Genomic DNA, 22,459 nt, shown 5'->3' on the forward strand with positions numbered 1-22,459 from the left:
AGAAATACACATGTTACAAAACTATTGGTCTATCTAACCCTATCTAATTTAAAATTTTAAAAACTTTTACATAAAAGGTTCAAAATAAAATCTTAGTCATATTTAAGTCAAATCACATTTGAATTTGAAAATTTTTAGATGAAAAGTATAATACCAAATTTTAATTATACATATTTAAAATATTTAAAAAGAAAATCAGTCTTAAATAAAATTTTAATAACATTATGTTGACTGTTGTGTCGCATAGCACTAACCACATATATCAAATGAAACCCATCAACTACATATTAGTGTCATATAAAATGTCATATCATATAATACCTAAGTTTGATATTAAAATGGAAAAAATTAGTGAAACATCAATCATTTTTAATTTTGTGTAGTAGGAGAGGTCCAAAATATTTTTTTTATTAGCTAAGGCCTTCCAACATTTTCACAGAAAATTTTTGCCTAATTCAAATAAATTTCATCCTATTCCAGAAAATTTTGAAATTTCTCCGGTGTGATTTCTCTGTAAAATCAGAGAAATTTCTTTGTGAAAACTAAAATTTCTCCGAGTCAAGACGAAATTTCTCTGAGTCGAATTTTCTCCGTAGAAATGTTGAGAGACCTTAACTACTGTGAAAATATTATATATCATTTATTTTATAAAATCTTAATATCAGAGATCTTTAAAAAAAATTCCAATTAAAATTAATTTATAAAATTTTGCATAACTTATCAAAAATAAATACATTTCATTCTTTAATTCTAACAGCGGGTCAAATGATATGCCCAATTCAAATATTTATTAATTTATTTATTTATTTTGTGGGTTTATTTTTTATTTTTAAATTATATCACGTTTAAATAAAAAAATAATATGATTAGATCATGAGAGTGATTTTAGTAGAACTTGGATTTTAATATGCAACAAAGTCAAAATCATAGAGGTATTTTTGGTTTTTAATATCTTTTCCTTATATATTTTAGTTTCGTCTCAAATCTTCTTCTTTTTTTTTAATTGAAAGGAATATATAGCAAATGAGAAAATATGAAAAGAGAAAAGTAATGAAAATAAGCGTTGGTTTGAGAGTTGAAAAGTCAAAATCATATAGGTATTTTTGGTTTTTAATATCTTTTCCTTATATATTTTAGTTTCGTCTCAAATCTTCTTTTTTTTTTTTAATTTAAAGGAATATATACCAAATGAGAAAATATGAAAAAGAGAAAAATGATGAAAATAAGCGTTGGTTTGAGAATTGAATTTGTTAGTAACATTTTAGTTTTTTACAAAAAAAAAAAATGTGTAAAAAGTAAAACATTTTGACATTTTGTAGTGACTCTTTGACTTTTTTAGTTAAATATATCATTCCTAAATAAGGCCTAAATATATTGATTTTAGAAGTAAGAACAAGATTTATAATCAAATATAATGTTTTTACAAAGGGATATCGACTAAGTTAGGATGTGCCTGTTTGGCAGAGCTTAATTACAGCTTATTTCAGATTTCAGCTTAATTTAAACTATTTTGATGTGTTTAGTTTAGCTTATAACTTATAGTTTATAACTTTTTGGAAGTCAGAAATCAGCTTATTCTTTGAGTGGGGCAGGAGATGCTTTAAGAATAAGCTGAAAATCAGCTTAAGCTGAAAGTTATAAGTTATAAGTTGTTGAGGTATAAGCTATAAGTACTTTTCCACAACTCTACCAAACAGGGCTGATAACAAAGGTGAAGATAGGTTGAGTGAAAATTTGATCAAATAGGAGAAGTTGACGGGCGGACATGTGAGCGTCACTAGAAAATGGGTTGAATATATGGCCAATCCATGACACTATTAATGAAAGAAAAAGAAAAAATAATAAAAACTAGAAATGTAGACTTGATAAAAATAAGTAGAATTACTTCATTCAAAACCATTATAATATATATTTAATATTTTTACTATTTAAATTTAAATTAATTTTTTGTATATTTATTAAGGACTATGCCCAGAATGGATATCATGCTAATTAATAAATAAAATAATTCACTCGTTCTTAAGAAGTGGGAGCCGCTAAATCTACCCCAATAAGAAATTTAAATTTTACTCTTTTTTTTCTTTGAAACACTTTAATAATATCAATTTTTATCGATCACACCTCACTCACGATGCCATGAAAAATCTTAAATCCTCGAAATATTTATTTGTGATTATATTTCAACTTTAAATAGTGTATACTAATCATAATCAAACAATCAATAACAAATTAATATAACGATTTAGCATGAAAAAAATACAATTAGAGTGCTTCCAATTGTGATGAAAATCACGGGCTAAAACCACAAAACAATCCATTAAGAAAACAAAAATAGGAATTATACAAGAGTACTTTCAATTACTTAGCAAATCTATGCACAAATTGAACCAAACCCGATGTGTCTCTTCTAATACTGTCTTCACCTTGAAATTATCTTCCCTAACATGGAATCCACAACGCTGATGTCGAATCCACAATAATGAGCCACTCCAAAATCGACCAAAACTTCAAGCCCAAGTACCCTGAAATCCACTGAAGAACACTCTCTCTTTTGTGAACATAATAGTAAAAACAATCATTTGATGAAGTCAATATGAAACTCATAGATTCATTGTAACGTCCCGAAAATATAATGACAGCTCATGATGTATAACCAAATAAGATAATGTGATTCCAAAATGAATATCATTTCCATTTATATATGATTTGAATTATACAAAAGATAACACATGCATTTACACATTCACAAGCTCTAAACCTGAATCTGTAGCATATGTTACAACAAGAGATATGATACGAGAGTAAAACAAATAATAAATGTCCTAAAGGCTTACAACTTTCCAAGACGATACTTAGTTACAACAAAAGTGGATTTAAATCTAATACAGTAAAAGGCCCTTGGCCTGTACAAAACATATACAATAATCAAACAAAATGAAGCTCTTGTTCCAAGTCCTTCCAAGCTATTGCCTTGGCGAAGGCATTTTGTCAGCACCTGAAAATGTTTTTCCTACATAGGGTGAGCCAAAACCCAGTAGAAATAATCTAACACAGTATATGAATTTTAACAAAGATATAAGGTGAATGCATATGCAATGCTCGTGCTAAAACATTTTATGTCTTTCTCCAAAACCACAAAATGCCAAGTTAACATCATAATTCATAAATCACTTCCTTTACAATAGAAAACAGGGCAGTGAATCACACTTTGAGAATCTCAAAACAATTCCAAACTTTTACGGAAGTTTCGTCTACGAAAAACAGTAAACCGACACCTATGTAAACGTAGGCTCTACAAGCACTAATATTGCCATTTCACGAAAAATTCGTCTGCAAGATCAGCACCCATATATACGCACGGTTTTTAGGACTTTCACTATGGACACTCAAGCCAACTTATTTCCAACAAGACAATATATACTTCCCAAATTCACCAATTTTCTCAAAACGTTAAACATTTCTAATGTATAAATGTGAAATAATACTCGATGCAAATAGATGAGACAATAGTTTCAATTCTCTTAATTTTTATGCAATTTCTACAACAATCATAACTATCTTTCACGGGTAGCCCAAAACAGGTATTTCTAAACAGATAAACAATTTTCAATAAAGATAAACTTTTCAAATTTCAAGATGTGAGCGATAATACATATCTAACTCCACCATCCTCATCAATATCAACCCAATTCCACATTTTCAACATCAATTTCATTTATCCTATAAAAATCAACATTTAATACATTTAGAGTAAAACTCTCATTCCTTTATAAACCATTTTCAAAGGTAAAAATCCACTAATTCATCATAACTTAACAATAAATACATTTTCTTAATCATTTCCAACAAAGCATTTGAAAACCCCTCTTTTGAAATCAAGCCTGTTAGGTCTCTTAGTCTTGTTAATCTTGTGAACAAACATGTTTTTATCGAGTTGTAATTTTCCTAAGTTTTTTGTCTTGCTCGCTCGAGCAAAACCTGCGTCTGTAAAAAACCTGAGAAGGATGATTGTATGCTCGAGCGCAGGTAGCTTGACTCGAGCGAAGCCACTTAAGGAAAACACACGAGATTGGTTCCTCGCTCGAGCAAGCGAGCTTCGCTGTACCTATTTTCTATAAGTAGTTGTTTTAGTCCAAAACTAGGATTATGTTTTAGAGATACACTTTAAGGTTTTAGGGTTTTCTTTTGAGGTTTTTTTACTAGTTTTCCTTGATGATTTAATTGAGTATAAAACTCATGTTGTGATAAGTACACTTCAAGGAGGTTGATTGTTCATATTCAAGAGTGTTCTTCTTCGATGGAATCCGAAGATTCAAGTGTGGAGTATTAAAGGAGTTTAAGACTGTGCGTGGTCGTTGATTCAACAATAAAAGTTGTGGATTCAATTTCAATCTAATCAATTCCGAGACGAAGGTTGCGGTGAAAGATTTACAGAAGATTTGAAGACAAATTGGAAGCGTTTGTGTAATTTGTTTGTTATCTTTGTAATCTTTCTTTCTTCAGTAGTGGATTGATTAATGGCACTTCGCCCACAGTTTTTGATCACAATTGAAGGTGCTTTAATTGTGATTTTTCCATGTAAAAATCGTTTGTGTCGATTTATTGTTTTTCGAAAACCATAATCTAAATCATTTTCATAAGTGCTGGTTGATTTAGATTGTGAGTTTTATTTGATTGGGAATTGGAAAAATTAAATCTTGATCTAATCACGAATCACTTAGGTTTTTCAATTGGTATCAGAGCGGGTCACTCTTTGCTTTTATTAAAATTGTAGGAGTGTGATTTTGTGTGATTGGTGATATGGATTCAATTCGTGAAAGTAACTCAACCCATAGACCTCCGTTATTTGATGGTACCAACTATTCTTATTGAAAAGCTCGTATGAGAGCGTTTTTAAAATCTATCGATAAGAAAGTTTGGCACTGTGTGATCTATGGGTGGAGTGGAGTGAACCTATTGTCACCATTGATGGTGTCGATATTCCCAAACCTCTTGATAAATAGGACGCATTCGATTATCAAAACTCGAGTTGGAACAATAAGACTCTCAATTCACTTTTTTGCTTCGTCACACCTAAAGAGTTTCGTCGTATTTGTACGTGTGAGGTAGCAAAAAAGGCTTGGGACATTCTTGAAACGATTCACGAGGGTACTACTTTTGTTGAAAGGTCAAAACTTCAACGTCTCACCTCTGCCTTTGAAACCCTTTTTATGCGTGATGATGAGACGTTTGATGATTTATATGCTAAACTCAGTGATATCGTGAATTCCTGTTTCACACTCAGTGAAAAAAACCCTAAAGCTAAGGTTGTTGGAAAAATTTTGAGGTCTTTACCCGAGAGATTCCAATCAAAAGTGACAGCTATTGAGGAGGCTTAGAATGTTGATACCCTTAAGCTTGATCAGTTGGTTGGAAACTTGTAGACTTATGAAGCCCACCAGATTTTAAAAAAAAAAACAAAAAGATAGTGTGGCTTCACTAGTGCTCATGAGAGTGCAAAAACTCCTAAGACTGAGTTTGATCTAGAGTCCGAGATGACGGCTATGTTTACTAAACAGTTCAACAAAAAATTAAAGAAGAAGAACCCTAATTTCAGAGACCCCATTTCAAAAGACAAGAGTAATGATAAATCCAAAACTTTTCCACCAAAACCTGCTCCAAAAACTAAAAAGAAGATTGTAAAGGGGTAAGGGGTCAAGTGTTATGAATGTCAAGGGTTTGGACATAATGCTCTTGAATGTCCTTCGAAAAACAATCGAAAGAAAGTCTATACAGTGACATGGGATGATGAAAGCGGCTCGAAGCAAGAACCCGAAAAAATTGAATATGGTGAAGACGGGGATAATGCTTTCATGGCATTCTGGTCCACTTTCACTTAACCTCTTCTGAAGTCAGTGGAATTTGCTCGTGGTCAGAATCTGCACGGTGCTCCCACATTTGATGGGAGTAATTACTTGTATTGGAAGATCAGAATGAGGGCGTTTCTGAGAGCCTTTGACCTAGAAGGCTGGTAAGCCATTGAAGAGGATGTTGAAAGTACTGATAATCCGAGCAATCAGAGAGTTCTTATTACTATTCGTGAAGCAATTTCTGACTAAGAACAGCATCGGATTGCTCACTGCACAAAGGCCAAAGATGCATGGGATATTTTGAGCCAATTTCATGAAAAAGAAGAGTCATCTTCACCACCATCGATCACCTTTTCTGCCTTAGTTGCTCAACTGGATGAGGTAAAGGAGAAAGAGGAGCAAAACAAAGATGATAAAACATCAGAAGACAATGATGAGATTGATGGTGATGATCTTCAATAAGCTTATGAAAAGCTTTATGATAAATCTCTGAATTTGTGATAACCCTGCCCTGTACTATGTTAATTAATCATGCTTATGTTTGTAATTATGTGCTTAATTTGAATTTGGGTGTTAATTGCATGATTATATGTGATTTTGGCTTTGTATCTATTCACCGTAGGAAAATCTATTAGAATCTATGCTTTGAACTAAAAATTGAAGCCCTTATCGGCTACAGAAACCGAAATTGACTACGCCATTGTGATTGGCGTAATTTTTATAGCCTACGGTGAAATTTAATTAGAAATTGATTTGGATCAAAATAATTAGATTACACTGATTGAATTGGGTACAATTAATTAGCCTTAACCAAGTCTAATTAGATGAGCCTATAAATAGGCCCTTATATACTTAAACTCACCATATGTTTGAGCTCAAAATCTGAAACACACTCTAGAGAGAGAGAGAGGGGGGGCCAATTCTAGAGAGAGAAGGAGAGGGAGAATTGTGCATTTTGGCTCAAATTTATGAATTTGGAAGCTACACTCAAGATTTAACTACATTTGTGAAGATTGGAGCCTCTAGGTGAGTAATTTGATATGAATTCATGTGTTTAAGTTGTAATTATATGAATTCAAAGGTAAATAGTGATCAAGAACATGAATGGAGTTGATTATGATGAATTTGAAGTCTATGAATGCATGCGTGTAAGAAATTGCCTTGTAGTTGCATATTTGAATGTAAAGCATGTTGATCATGATGAAATTGAGATCAATGAGTGCATACAAGTGACAATTTATTATGGACTTTCATGTTTGTGTATAAGACATGTTAAATGAGTTGAATTGGAAGTCATTTAAGACATGCATCCATGAAAAATGAGGCTATGGGACTCAACTACATGTTTTGAAGATAAATTTGGCAAGGATTGTATGAATATGAAATTGATTCATGGAAATTAGACTTCATAATGTTGTAATTTGGTGTTTATATCATGTTAGTAAATGTGTATGTGAGCTATGAGTCATAACATGCAAGTTACATTGGCTTGAATGCAAGTTTGAAGCTCAAAATGGTTACTAGAAAATCCAGAATTCGTCAATCCCACTCGAGCAGGGTAATGCCGCTCGAGCGTGAAATGTGAGTTCCCAAAACTTTTGCAGACTTTGATGTACGCTCGAGCGGGGAGATTCAGGCTCGAGCATCAGTCATATATGTCGACTCTCAGCTCGAGCGTCCGATGTCACGCTTGAGCGTAAATTTAAGGCAACTAGTACTTTTGCAGACCAAAGGGGTCCGCTCGAGCGGGGAAACCTGCGCTCGAGCAAGGAGCCTTGTTTCATAAATTTTGAAAAGTAGTCTCATGTATCGTTTTCCATTCTTTTTCATTTCTAAGCACTCTCAGGCATACATTGCGCATTATAAATGAATCAAGAAGATAAGAAAGAGGCCTAAGAGGAATGTATGAATTAAGAATGGATTGAATCGTTTGTGACCCGATATGTGTTATGTATTATGTAAGGTCGAGAATAAGGACGAATCCACCGGCAGAACACAGTGAGTAATATCTTAGTAAAGATACTTTCAAGTATGTTACTTTCCAAATGCTACTTCTGTATAAGTTTTATGGATTTGTTGATTTGAAATATGAATGAGTATTTTATATGCCTAATTTCGTATAAGACCGTTTGATACGTTTGATATATTTGAATTCGGCCAAAGGCTGTTTGACATGAATGATTGGGCCAAAGGCCATTTGACATGAATGATTGGGCCAAAGGCCGTTTGACATGAATGATTAGACTAAAGGCCATTTGACATGAATGATTGGACCAAAGGCCGTTAGACATGTATGATTGGGCCAAAGGCCGTCGGATATGAACGATTGGGCCAAAGGCCGTTAGACATGAATGCAAAGATAGGCCAAAGGCCATTTGAATATGTCATTTGATATGTTTGAATACCGTGATGGGCCAAAGGCCGTTTAAATGAAAGGGATCATGATCATGAATATGAAATACACATGGATATAAATATAAAGAGAATGGGCCTGAGGTCGTTTGATATGCCTGATATGTTTGAATTGGGCCCAAGGTCGTTTGATATATTTGAATTGGGCCCGGGACTGTTTGATATGTGTGAATTAGACCAAAGGTCGTTTTGAATAAAGAGTTGGTTGGACCAAAGGTCGTTTTGTATAGATGGACCTAAGGTCATCTCGTTTTATATAAAATTTGGACCTGAGGTCGTTTTGCATACAAATATGATGTGTTATACTCGAGGTCGTCTTGCTTTGTTAAGATTGGTAAATCTGATATGAATGAGAATAGTGGTTTAAATGTTTACATTATGAGTATGACTCATTTATGAACGAATCTCATTCATTAACCTCTTTATTTTGATATTATTCACTAGGCGTTAGCTCACTCTTATTTATATGTATGTAGGTGAGCAAAGGGACGTTCAACCCCAGCCTTAGTGGAATTTAAGAATGGAACCCGAGTTTTGTGAAGTCAGCCCAGGTGCCTCACGCAAGAGGCTTTATTTATGATCTTTTGTATTTCTTTTGCTATTTCTATTGGTCATGATAGACCGTTTATGGGTATAAAGCTTTTGGTTTAGCTGACTATGTGTTTGAATAATCCTGGGTATACAAGATGTTAACTATTGTTATGTGGTGTGAGTTATTATTAAGTATATGTGAAACGTCTTGATATGCCATGTAAGCATAGCTCATTGGACAAAATTTTTAAGTTTGCTTCCGCATTTGGCCCCATATTATTAATCCTAAATCGATATCAAGTTTGAGGCCGTAGGTAATCTCATGATTACTAGCCGGTTATGACCTTAATTTATAGGGGCGGGTTCGGGTCATGACATAGTGGTATCAGAGCACGAGTTAATAACTCACACACTTATCCAAATGAGCCATAAGGTGTCTAGAAAAGACTTAAGATGCATCCATTTGATAAGTACACGATGTAAGCATTGAGAACTTGTGATTGTATGAGATATGAATTGTTGCACTAATATGTACAACAAGTTTTGTTTTGTTATGATGCAAGTACATGAACATACGAATCATGAAAAGTCGCTTATGTGGATTCGATTCTTCAAATGGGTGTCTATGTGAAATATGAATATGATTTAAGTGTATAATTACTTAGTAAGTGTTCAGCATGCGATATCTGATAAGTATGAAATCATCTGTTATGTACCTATGTGTATTTGCGTTTATTTCTGTATTGGGCATTCCAGTATTTGGCATGGCTTAATAAGAGTTTGCGTAGATTATGGATAAAGTAAGGGCATACGAGTTGGCAGACTCTTCCATAGCCTGACTTGATAGACTGGAAAGAATAGTACAAGAAATGGCCGAGATCTTAAGACAACAACATCAGTTACCGCTATGGCAAAAACCTTTGCCACCACCAGCGCAAGAGCACCAAGTGAATGAGTTGGGAGTCATAAAATATGTTGAGATGCTAGACCGAACACTGATGACTGAAGCTAACATGAACTGACCTTCTGAATGGAAAAGCAAGAGACAAGGCTTTTTCTCAAAGAAAAGATCATTCAAAAAGCAAAATACGGGATCATCGCGCACATCAAACTCTACAAGGAATACAGCACCAACGTGTAACGAATGCGGTAAGAAACACTGAGGAGTTTGCTACCGAATTTCTGGGGCTTGTTATAGATGTGGTGGAATGGACCATCTGGTAAGGAACTGTCCCCGAAATGAACAAAATATGAATAGATCCTCTGTCTCTATGGGATTCGTACCAATGGTAGGAATTGCTAATCAAGATAGAGTAATTGCACTCGTCCCAAAAAACACTCAAAGTACTGTGATCGTTATCCTAGGTATTTATACTATTTATAAATGAATGCCTATATGTTGACTAGTTCTAGACTAGTACATGTGTACATCTTTGCTTGGGATATTATTTGATTCGATTCGGCGCATTCTTTCATATCTGCTATATGTGTATCTAGATTGGTCAGACCCACAGGATCAATACCTTATTTATGGTATGTATCTGCCCTATTTGGGAAATTTGTGAAATACGTATTGGGATATCGATTGACTCTGTACATGCACATATATATCTAAATCTATGCCTAGGGTGATTTGCTATATCATTGCTTTCAATGACTAAACCACTGGAATTATGACTCTGTGATTGTGTGACTGAGTTGAGCACCCCAAATAATGAACTCTATAAATCGTGAGATCATGTATCTTGATTGGTAGAAAATTGACTGGACTATGCGACTATACTAGGCTTGACTGGTAAACCTACGCTTTTGTGACTGATTTGGGACTGTTGCGTAACAAATCCTATATTATGTGCAACCGAGGAACTTTGTTTAATGTGTTACCGTGCACCATGTACTTGCACATAAGACTTATTTGGGAACTGCTATGTTGATTATGATACATACCTCCTGATACGAACAACTGCATGCATATGCAATTACACATGAACTTATGTGGACAATGCTATATTGTACATGATTTGAAATACTTTGATATGACCAGTTGTGATGAATGACTCTCATATAACTTTGAGAACTGATGAACTTAGGACATTTGTGAAACTATTGACTATGTACTTAAGCAAACGAAGTATGCCTTACAGAACCAAATGTACCCTATTTGAGAAAACTTTTATCTTATTCGATCTGATAGAACTTTTGTTTGATTTGGCCTGATAGAACCCTCATTTGATATAATTTGATGGGACCTTTGTTTGATTTAATTTGACAAGACCGTTGCTTGGATTGATCTGATAAGAACCTCTATCTGATTTGATTTTGTTAAGGGGGATTATGAATTGCTTATGAATGAATAACCAGATTATTCTTGGCAAGAAAACTGATAGACCCAAAACTTGAATCCATTTGGAATACCTGACTTATTTAGAAGACTTTATGTGGGCTATCAGCAGACTGATCTAACCATGAACACCATTAAGAACCAACCTTTAATTGTTGGAGACATACATGTTATAAATGAACAGAATTGTGCAAATCCAGTGATTGGATATTTAAGGAATGACTGCTTCTGTACTACTGAATTCTTATCTATTCGATGCTATGGGAATCGATGACGGCAAATCGATTTGATTATAAACAGTACTGAACATTTATCTTTGATTGGTCGAAATATGTTTTGTTTTGTATGGGAGAATAGTTACTTCAGTGTTATCGGATGTTGGGAATTTATGTTACGGTAATTGTGAACCGCGAACAGTTTTGATTGTGAACACTATTGGGATTAGAAAACCTCGATTATCCAAAAGTGTGTGAATTTAGTGCGCCCTGTAAATGACTGCTCAGTGCCATTATATTCTGCAATTGGGACTTTGAGGATGTGTAAATTGTGTTTAACATGTGATTGACTCCTCCGATATTACCTTTGATGTCATGGGAATAATAAACGAATTGCTTTATGCTCATTGATGACTATCAGATAACGTTGAAAGACTTGATGGAACAGGGAATCAAACATTGAACTGAATTGTAAACTGTAAACTGTTGAATGAATTGAGAACACGTGTATTATGTTAAAAATTGACTGCTTCGATATTATTGTACTTTACAATTGATACTATGGGGATATATGAATTATGTACGTCGTGTGGTTGATTGCTTTGTTGTTACCTTTATTGACTCAGGAATCAGTGTTGGGATTCACTTTATATTCCCGAAGACTTTTGATTGGCCTTGAATAACTGTGATGAGTCACTAAACTAAATACCGAATTGGGTTGTGAATTGTGGAATTATTGAAGAATGAATTGAACTTCTGTGACAAGGGAATAGACCAAACTTCTATAGTAAAGTTAGCTGACATTTGAAGTAAATATGTTGGTGACCTATTATAAAGAAGGAAATTGTTGAATTTGTGTCTAAATATTTTCAGTGCCAACAAGTCAAAGTCGAACATCAGATATAGGCGGAGCTACTTCAATCTCTCTCTATCTCGGGATGGAGATAGGAATCCTAAATTGTGCCTAGACTCTAGCAAGCTTTCAAGTGGTAATGGGAACTGAATTGTGAATCAGTGCTGCTTTCCATCCGAAAATCGATGTATAATTAAAAAGAACTTTTTGGGAGAAATGCTCCAAATGTATGCTTTAGATTTTCAGGGAAGTTGGAAAAATCTATCCATCGTTGGCAGACTCTGCTTATAACAGCAGCTTACACTCTAGTTTCGGTGTGGCACCGTGCAAAGCCTTGTATGGCAAAAAAAGGTAAGTCTCTGATTGATTGAGGACAGAGTGTCGCTTGATTTAGAGACTGAGCAAATGACTATCAAAAGGATTGGAACCGTTGAATAAAAGTATTCCAAATTGTTTTCGACTAAAGGAAAAGTAAGTTTGGAGGACCAAACTTTCTAAAAGGGGGGAAGATTGTAATTACCTTGCCCTGTACTATGTTAATTAATCATGTTTATGTTTGTAATTATGTGCTTAATTTGAATTTGGGTGTTAATTGCATGATTATATGTGGTTTTGGCTTTGTATCTGTTCACGGTAGGAAAATCTATTAGAATCTGTGCTTTGAACTGAAAATTGAAGACCTTATCGTCCATAGAAACCGAAATTGACTACGCCATTGTGATTGGCGTAATTTTTATAGCATACGGTGAAATTTAATTAGAAATTGATTTAAATCAAAATAATTAAATTAAACTGATTGAATTGGGTACAACTAATTAGCCTTAACCAAGTTTAATTAGATGAGCCTATAAATAGGCCCTTATACACTTAAACTCACCATATGTTTGAACTCAAAATCTGAAACACACTCTAGAGAGAGCGAGAGAGAGGGCCAGCTCTAGAGAGAGAATGAGGGAGAATTTGTGCATTTTGGCTCAAAGTTATGAATTTGGAAGCTACACTCAAGATTTAACTACATTTGTGAAGATTGGAGCCTCTAGGTGAGTAATTTGATATGAATTCATGTGTTTAAGTTGTAATTATATGAATTCAAAGGTAAATAGTGATCAAGAACATGAATGGAGTTGATAATGATGAATTTGAAGTCTATGAATGCATGCCTGTAAGAAATTGCCTTGTAGTTGCATATTTGAATGTAAAGCATGTTGATCATGATGAAATTGATATCAATGAGTGCATGCAAGTGACAATTTATTATGGACTTTCATGTTTGTGTATAAGACATGTTAAATGAGTTGAATTGGAAGTCATTTAAGACATGCATCCATGAAAAATGAGGCTATGGGACTCAACTACATGTTTTGAAGATAAATTTGGCAAGGATTGTATGGATATGAAATTGATTCATGGAAATTAGACTTCATAATGTTGTAATTTGGTGTTTATATCATGTTAGTAAATGTGTATGTGAGCTATGAGTCATAACATGCAAGTTACAATGGCTTGAATGCAAGTTCGAAGCTCAAAATGGTTACTAAAAAACCCAGAATTCGTCAATCCCGCTCGAGCAGGGTAATGCCGCTCGAGCGTGAAATGTGAGTTCCCAGAACTTTTGATGACTTTGATGTACGCTCGAGCGGAGAGATTCAGGCTCGAGAGTCAGTCATATATATTGACTCTCAGCCCGAGCGTTCGAAGTCACGCTCGAGCATAAATTTGAAGCAACCAGTACTTTTGCAAACCAAAGGGGTCCGCTCGAGCGGGGAAACCTGCGCTCGAGCGGGGAGCCCTATTTCAGAAATTTTGAAAAGTGGTCTCATGTATCGTTTTCCGTTCTTTTTCATTTCTAAGCACTCTTAGGCATACATTGTGCATTGTAAATGAATCAAGAAGATAAGAAAGAGGCCTAAGAGGAATGTATGAATTAAGAATGGATTGAATCGTTTATGACCCGATATGTGTTATGTATTATGTAAGGTCGAGCATAAGGACGAATCCATCGGCAGAACACATTGAGTAATATCTTAGTAAAGATACTTTCAAGGATGTTACTTTCCAAATGCTACTTCTGTATAAGTTTCATGGATTTGTTAATTTGAAATATGAATGAGTATTCTATATGCCTAATTTCGTATAAGACCGTTTGATACGTTTGATATATCTGAATTCGGCCAAAGGCCGTTTGACATGAATGATTGGGCCAAAGGCTGTTTGACATGAATGATTGGGCCAAAGGCCGTTTGACATGAATAATTGGGCCAAAGGCCGTCGGATATGAACAATTGGGCCAAAGGCCGTTAGACATGAATGCAAAGATGGGCCAAAGGCCGTTTGAATATGTCATTTGATATGTTTGAATACCGTGATGGGCCAAAGGCCGTTTGAATGAAAGGGATCGTGATCATGAATATGAAATATGCATGGATATAAATATAAAGAAAATGGGCCCGAGGCTGTTTGATACGCCTGATATGTTTTAATTGGTCCCGAGGCCGTTTGATATATTTGAATTGGGCCCGAGACCGTTTGATATGTTTGAATTAGACCAAAAGTCGTTTTGAATAAAAAGTTGGTTGGACCAAAGGTCGTTTTGTATAGATGGACCCAAGGTCGTCTCGTTTTATATAAGATTTGGACCTGAGATCGTTTTGCATACGGATATGATGTGTTGGACCCCAGGTCGTCTTGCTTTGTTAAGATTGGTAAATCTGATGTGAATGAGAATAGTGGTTCAAATGTTTACATTATGAGTATAACTCATTTATGAACAAATCTCATTCATTAACCTCTTTATTTTGATATTATTCACTAGGCGTTAGCTCACTCTTATTTATATGTATGTAGGTGAGCAAAGGGATGTTCAACCCCAACCTTAGTGGAATTTAAGAATGGAACGCGAGTTTTGTGAAGTCAGTCCAGGTGCCTCACGCAAGAGGCTTTATTTATGATCTTTTGTATTTCTTTTGCTATTTCTATTGGTCATGATAGACCGTTTATAGGTATAAAGCTTTTGGTTTAGCTGACTATGTGTTCGAATGATCTTGGGTATACAAGATGTTAACTACTGTTATGTGGTGTGAGTTATTATTGAGTATATGTGAAACGTCTTGAAATGCCATGTAAGCATAGCTCATTGGACAAAAATTTTAAGTTTGCTTTCACATCTGGCCCATATTATTAATCCTAAATCGATATCAAGTTTGAGGTCGTAGGTAATCTCATGATTACTAGTCGGTTATGACCTTAATCTATAGGGGCGGGTTCGGGTCATGACAGAATTTGTCCAAGATCAATGACAAACTCACTCTCAAGCTCAAAGCATGTGAAAACAAGAATGTCAAGCTAAAAAGAGAGCTTGTAACAGCAAAGCAGAATTTCATCAAGATCTCTAGTGACAGGCAAGACCTATGTGGGAAACTTCTATCTTGTGAGACTGAAAGGAATGAACTCCTGAAAGTATATTCCACATATAAGAGAAGATTGAAAGCCTTGAGATGTCATATGTTACATTGGAAAAAATGATTTATCGTAAAGATGAAGAACTCAGAATTGCAAGAGCCACAATTGCCATGTGGAACAAAGGTTCCAAATCATTAGAAAACATCATTGGGTCTTAACAAATGGGTTGTGAAAAAAATGGGCTAGGCTATGGTAATGCGACAGCTCACAAGGGACAGGCCTCTACATCTCATGACCTGAAGACTTAAGCAAAGGGAAAGCTGAAAGTGCACTAGGGTGATCCCTCTCTTCATCTACCTAATGGGAGTAAGATCAACAAAAGGAAGGTAAAACCTGTTTTTGTTTGTCATCATTGTGGTAAGTATGGCCACATTCGTCCTTATTGCTTTGAATTGTTTGGTAAGGTGTCTCAAAAGGATAGAAATTCTAATAGTCTTTGGGTTAGGAGACAACCATACATGTCTAGGCAGAACACCAAGATACATGAGGGTGTTCACAATGCTAAGACATTTACCAAGACCGCTAGTCCTGATTTTGTTAAGACCAAAAAGATATGGGTGAGAAAAGATGACTTGACTTATTTAGTTGCTCACACTACTCTAAAGCACGTGACTCATACATGTGGTATCTTGATAGTGGGTGCTCTAGTCACGTGTCAGGTGACAAATCCTACTTCACCTCCCTTAAAAAATGTGAAGGCGGAATTGTTACCTTTGGAGATGGTGGCAGTTCTAGAGTCATTAGTAAGGGCTCTATTAGTGTGGTTGGTCTTCCCAAGCTTGAAAATGCATTACTTGTTGAGGGCCTTAAAGCAAATCTTTTGAGGCATCAGTCAAATATGTGATTTCCACCATGAAGTATTGTTTTCAAAAAATAAATGTGAAATTTTGGATAAAAATGAAATACTGTCATGCATGGGGTTCGCACATCTAATAACTGCTACGGGATTGTTACTACTAATGATCTCACTTGCCACTCAGCCATTATAAGTAACATTGATCTATGGCATCAAAGATTAGGTCACATGAATTTCAAAAACCTAACTAAGATAGCCAACAAAGAGCTTGTAAGAGGCGTACCTAAGATGGGTAAGAATCTGAACCATGTCAACTTGGAAAGGAAACTCGTGCCCCTTATAAAAAGGTGAACAGCTTTACAACCAAACGTCCTCTTGAATTGGTTCACATGGATTTAATCGGACCTACTTGCACTGAAAGCATAAGAGATAAAAAAAATACATATTTTTATCTGTTGATGATTTTACTTGTTTTTCATGGGTAAATTTTTTAAGAGAAAAATCTGATACGTTTGATGTTTTCCAGGCTTTAGTCCTTAAAATCCAAAATGAATAAGGTGTTTCCATTGGGCGTATCATAAGAATCCGAACTGATCATGGTCGTGAGTTTGAAAACAGTTCGTTTTTGGATTTTTGTGATTTACATGGAATTAAGCATGAATTTTCTGCACCTATTAATTCACAACAAAATGGAGTTGTTGAAAGGAAGAACAGGATTATTCAAGAAATGGCTAGGGTCATGCTCCTTAGTAAGAAAGTTCCTCCAAAGTTTTGGGCTGAAGCCCTAAATATTGTTGTTTATGTCATAAATCGTGTGTATTTAAAGCCCGACACTTTACAAACTCCATATGAATTATGGAAGGGATTGAAACCTAATGTAAAATACTTCAAAACTTTTGGGAGTAAGTGTTACATTTTCAAAGATAGAGAGCCTCTGGGCAAATTTGATTCCCGAAGTGATGAAGGTATTTTTCTAGGGTATTCAACCACTAGTAAGGCTTTTTGAGTCTATAACCTACGAACTTCATCTTTAATGGAATCGATCAATGTGGTTATAGATGACACAGGTTCTCCTACTTCAGTGACAAATGAGGAAGAAAATGGTGAGCCTCCAATCCTGGACACCGAACCACAAAGTCAAAGAGAAGCTGAGGTCCAAGCACAAGAAGTTGAGATAGCACCAACTTCTTAGGTAAGTCAGAGTCCAAAGAGTGCACAGAGAGACACCACTTCTGATGCCTCTATCACCACAAGTCCTAAGTTCAAACCATCAGCAAGGGTGAAACTGAATCATCTAGCTCAACAAGTGATAGAAAGTGTCTTGGATCGAATAAAAACCCAAAGACAAATTCAGGATGAGGTATCTCATATGTGTTATGTTTCATTCATTGAACCTAAGAATATAAAAGAGGCCTTACTAGATGATAGTTGGGTCAATGCTATGCATGAAGAATTAGGTCAATTTGAACGTAACAATGTTTGGACTTTAGTTTCCAGACCTAGAGACATGAATGTGATAGGTACCAAGTGGATCTTTAAGAATAAATCTGATGAAAATGGTACTGTGGTTAGAAATAAAGATAGGTTGGTTGCTCAAGGTTACACACAAGTAAAGAGTGTTGACTATGATGAGACGTTTGCCCTAGTTGCACGTCTCGAATCTATTCATATTTTATTTGGTGTTGCATGTTTTCTTGGTTTCAAATTGTATCAAATGGATGTAAAAAGTGCCTTTCTTAATGGGTACTTGAAAGAAGAGACTTATGTTGAGCAACCAAAAGGGTTTGAGGACCCTAAATGTCCAAACCATGTCTACAAGTTAGACAAGGTTTGTATGGATTAAAACAAGCCCCTCGGGCTTTGTATGATAGACTTACTACCTTCCTTCTTGATAATGACTTTCAAAGGGTAGTGTGGATAAGACTTTATTTGTGAAACATACTAAGTCTCATATTATTGTTACTCAGATTTATGTTGATGATATTGTGTTTGGATCCACTGCTGATCATCTTGTGAAATATTTTTCGGATTGCATGACACATGAGTTTGAGATGAGCATGATGGAAGAGTTGTCTTATTTCTTGGGTCTTAAAATTAAACAGTCTCCTTCAGGTATGTTTGTTTCTCAGACTAAGTATGCCAAAAATCTTGTGTCATAGTTTGGTCTTGAGTCTGCCAAACATGCACGCACTCCCATGAGCACCAGTCTTCACCTTTCCAAAGATTCCTCTGGTACTGATGTTGATCTTACCCTTTATAAGAGTATGATAGGGAGTCTTCTTTACCTCACAACCAGTCGTCCTGACATTGCATTTAGTGTAGGTGTCTGTGCCCGTTACCAAGCCAGTCCTAAAGAGTCTCATCTTCTTGCGGTCAAATGCATCATTAAATATGTTAATGGGACACTGGGATATGGGGTTTGGTTTTCTACCGATACTACAGCTGAAATTACTGGTTTTTCTGATGCCGACTGGGCAGGGTGTGCTGATAATAAGAAGAGTACATCCAGGGGGTGTTTTTACCTTGGGAATAATTTGGTTGCCTGGCATAGCAAAAAGCAAAATGCCATCTCCCTTTCGATTACTGAGGCTGAGTACATTGCTGCAGGGAGTTGTTGTGCACAAATGCTGTGAATGAAGCAAATGCTTCATGATTATGGGATAGATCAGAACACTCTCACTCTTTTCTCTGATAACACTAGTGCCATAAACATTTCAAAAAACCAGTCCAACATTCTTGCACCAAACATATTGACATTCGTCATCATTTTATTCGAGAGTTAGTGGAAGAGGGCCTTGTTGTTCTTGAACATGTACCCACTAAGTATCAAAAAGCTGATATTTTTACAAAACCCCTTGATCTTCTTCGGTTTGAGTTCCTTAGAAAGACCTTGGGTGTAGTGCTTAGTCGCTAGGGTGTTACCTGTCCCTTGAGTAAGTGTGAGTGTTTGGATTTTTGTGTGGTTGGATGCTATAATCTCATTGTCATCGATTCCTGTCATCTTTGCATCTAAATTTATATGAACACTGCTCATGCTGCTTACAAGATCCCATTCTTCTTTGTTCATAGCTCATTCTGAATGCCACTGTTCATTGACTTCATGATCTCATTTTGTACACATTCTTGAGATAAACTGTTGCAGGGGTTTCCGCACAAGGGATCAAAGTTCTCTATGGACCACAAACAATGTTTCTTGTATTTTTTCAGAGGAATTGACCTATACTAATATATCATGGGTGATGTTAAGTCTCTTAACCATCTACCATCATTTTTCACTTCCACGGTTTCTCCCTCATTTCATTGAAGTTCAGGCATTAGGAAAAGGCTACCTTAGAGGCACCAACTAGGCCATCCTTTTTAATTTCATACTTCTCTAGTTTGGTCTCCATACTCTTGAGCATGCATGCCACCAGTGAGTACCTACAAAAAAAAAAAAGTTGAAAAAAGAAATTAAAAAAAAAGAGACTCATTGATTGAAGGGAGCCTTCGTGTTTACTCAACAAATACCCGTGATTCCTAGTGGTTTGACTTTTCTCTAGGATGTTTAGTTACTCTTGGCGGAGGTCCAGCCATCCAATCACTACGAGGATTAACTCTAGCTCTGTGGCCTCTCAAGGATTGCACACACACATACACACATACACACATTCATTTTTGTGAGCTCTTATGTTGGTTTTTGAGTTGTGCATTTTCATGTAGCTTATGATTATTGATTAAATTTTATCTGATTTTCTCATGATTATATCCTTCATATTGTTACAATTACAAGTTTGCGGGCTTCATGGTTTGTAGATTATTTCATCTTAGTATCACCTTCATGCTATTGTGCTCACTTATTTGTGTTTCAGGTTCCACTTCATAGTGTGAGTATTGTGTTTTTGCTTAGAAAGTTTTGCTTTGTTTTTTTTTTCTTCTTCGCTCGAGCAATGGAGTGTACGCGCGAGCGTACTTCTGCAGATGGCTTAGATTCTAAGAGCGTGTTTTTTAGGCTCAAGCAACAAGATCTTGGCTTGAGCGACCCCTTGCGCATAAGTGTCTTCGCTCGAGCAAGAGAGTCCTCGCTCGAGTGACCTGTCGTGGTTTAAATTCTGATGATGTGTCTCTTTACTTTATTTTTTCCCTCTTGGGTTGAGTTCTCTCTCACCTAGGGTTTTTTACGCTCCCATTGCCTTTCATCATTTGCTCTTCACTCGTTTTTTTGGGGGCGTCTCTCCTTTATCCATCTTGCATTGTCATTGCTTGGTAAGTTTTCTTTTCTCTTTTCTCTATTTTTTTTCTCATTCTCTGTATGTCTGCTCTACTTTGTCTATGCTGTCTAGGGTTCTTTATTGTTGGTTTTGGTAATTTCATAATGTTTTAGTGTCTCTCGATTGCATCTTGGTTTTGTGATTTGGTACATTTTTGCTTGGTTTTATAGTTAGGTGTTAAATTAGGGCTTTAATTTTTTTTTCTATAATTGTCTTGTGTTTCATATACTAATATATGTGTTCTCAGTGATTTTTTTTTTTTCTGTCTTTAATTTTTCTTGCCTTATTTGTGTCTTTTAGAAATTAACCTAGCTCTGTTTTTCATGACATTTATGTTATGCTAAGGTTTTGTGTTTTATTTCTCTAACCATGTTGGACTAATGGTGTTTTGATGGATACTATTGTTTTTTTTTTCTCTTTGGGGGTTCTAATATTTTCTATGGGTACCTTGTGTTGTGGGTTGGTGGGTATTTTCTGTGATTGTCTTGTCCTTGTGGGTTGGTCAGACATGGGTGAGCCTTCGAAATGTCGTAAATCTACTGTGTCCCGCCCAAACTACAAAACTGGAAAATTTGAATCCAAGGAAAAATCTAAACTGTTTTGGGAGTACTATGCCTCTAGGAAAGTTCACCTCGAATGACATGTCCTTCCTAGTGCGTTTGAGTTACTCCCTATTCGTTCATTGTTTGATTCTTTAGGGGGTGATCAAGTTTTTCTTTTCTTAGGGCCTCAAAATCTCAGTCTGGTCCGTGAGTTTTATTGTAATATGCATTCTATCCGCAAGGAATTTGCTTCCTCTTTTAGCACTTAGGTTAGAAAGAAAGCTTTGGTTGTCACTGACAAAGTTTTTCGACTGTTTCTTGATCTTCCAGAAGTTCGGAATTTTCATTTTCCTTTCCTTACTCGTAATGGTGTTGACTTTGATCGAGTTGTCACTGAACTTTGTGGTACTCCTCGGACTTGGATTGCCGAGGTGCTCATTCAGCAAAATGAGCTTCTTCCTCGTTTTCGACTTCTGAACATCATTGTCTGTGCCAACATTCATATGACTACTCATTCATCTCACATTTCCCAAGATCAGGGGTATGTGTTATATTGTATTGACCATCGTCTTCCCATTGATCTGCCGGTGATGATAGTCTCCAAAATGATTGCGGTTTTTTAGGGTCGCAAATCTTTGGGTCTTCCGTATGGCTGTTTTCTCACTCGTTTCCTTACTTCTCTTTGTGTTCCCACTTTTGATGATGATGAGTTTGCTTCTCCTATTAAACCCATCACCAAGTTGACCGTCTCACAGAGCCAAGCACATGTCCAGGGGGGTGTGTCAGGAGTTGGGGTGTCTGGGGTGTTTGATACTGGTGCACCTGAGATGCCTGAGATACATCTGCGTTCGTTTTGTGGCCAGCTGCAGCAGTTCGAGCAGTCGGTCACGCATCGTCTTGATCAGTTGGATGCTCGGATGGATACACTTGATGGTCGTTTTGATCAACAGAGCATGATGCTTGCTCAAATTCTTTCCTTGCTCCATATGCAACAACCACCTCCACCCGACTCATAATTTTTGCTAGTGTTTGGACTGTGTTTGGTTTTGAACAGTTTGTTTTTCTTTTGTTATGGTTTGTATATACTGTCTCTTTTATCTCTCCTGGACAAAAAGGGGGAGTATTGGTTCGTTAATTTTTTTTTTGGGGGGGGGTATATATGGGATATATGTTTTTGAATTTGCATGCTCATTATGGATTTTGTAGACAGACTG

Source organism: Camellia sinensis, chromosome 12 (genome assembly GCF_055761805.1).
Source record: "Camellia sinensis isolate YWXY chromosome 12, ASM5576180v1, whole genome shotgun sequence".
NCBI classification, from domain to species: domain Eukaryota; kingdom Viridiplantae; phylum Streptophyta; class Magnoliopsida; order Ericales; family Theaceae; genus Camellia; species Camellia sinensis.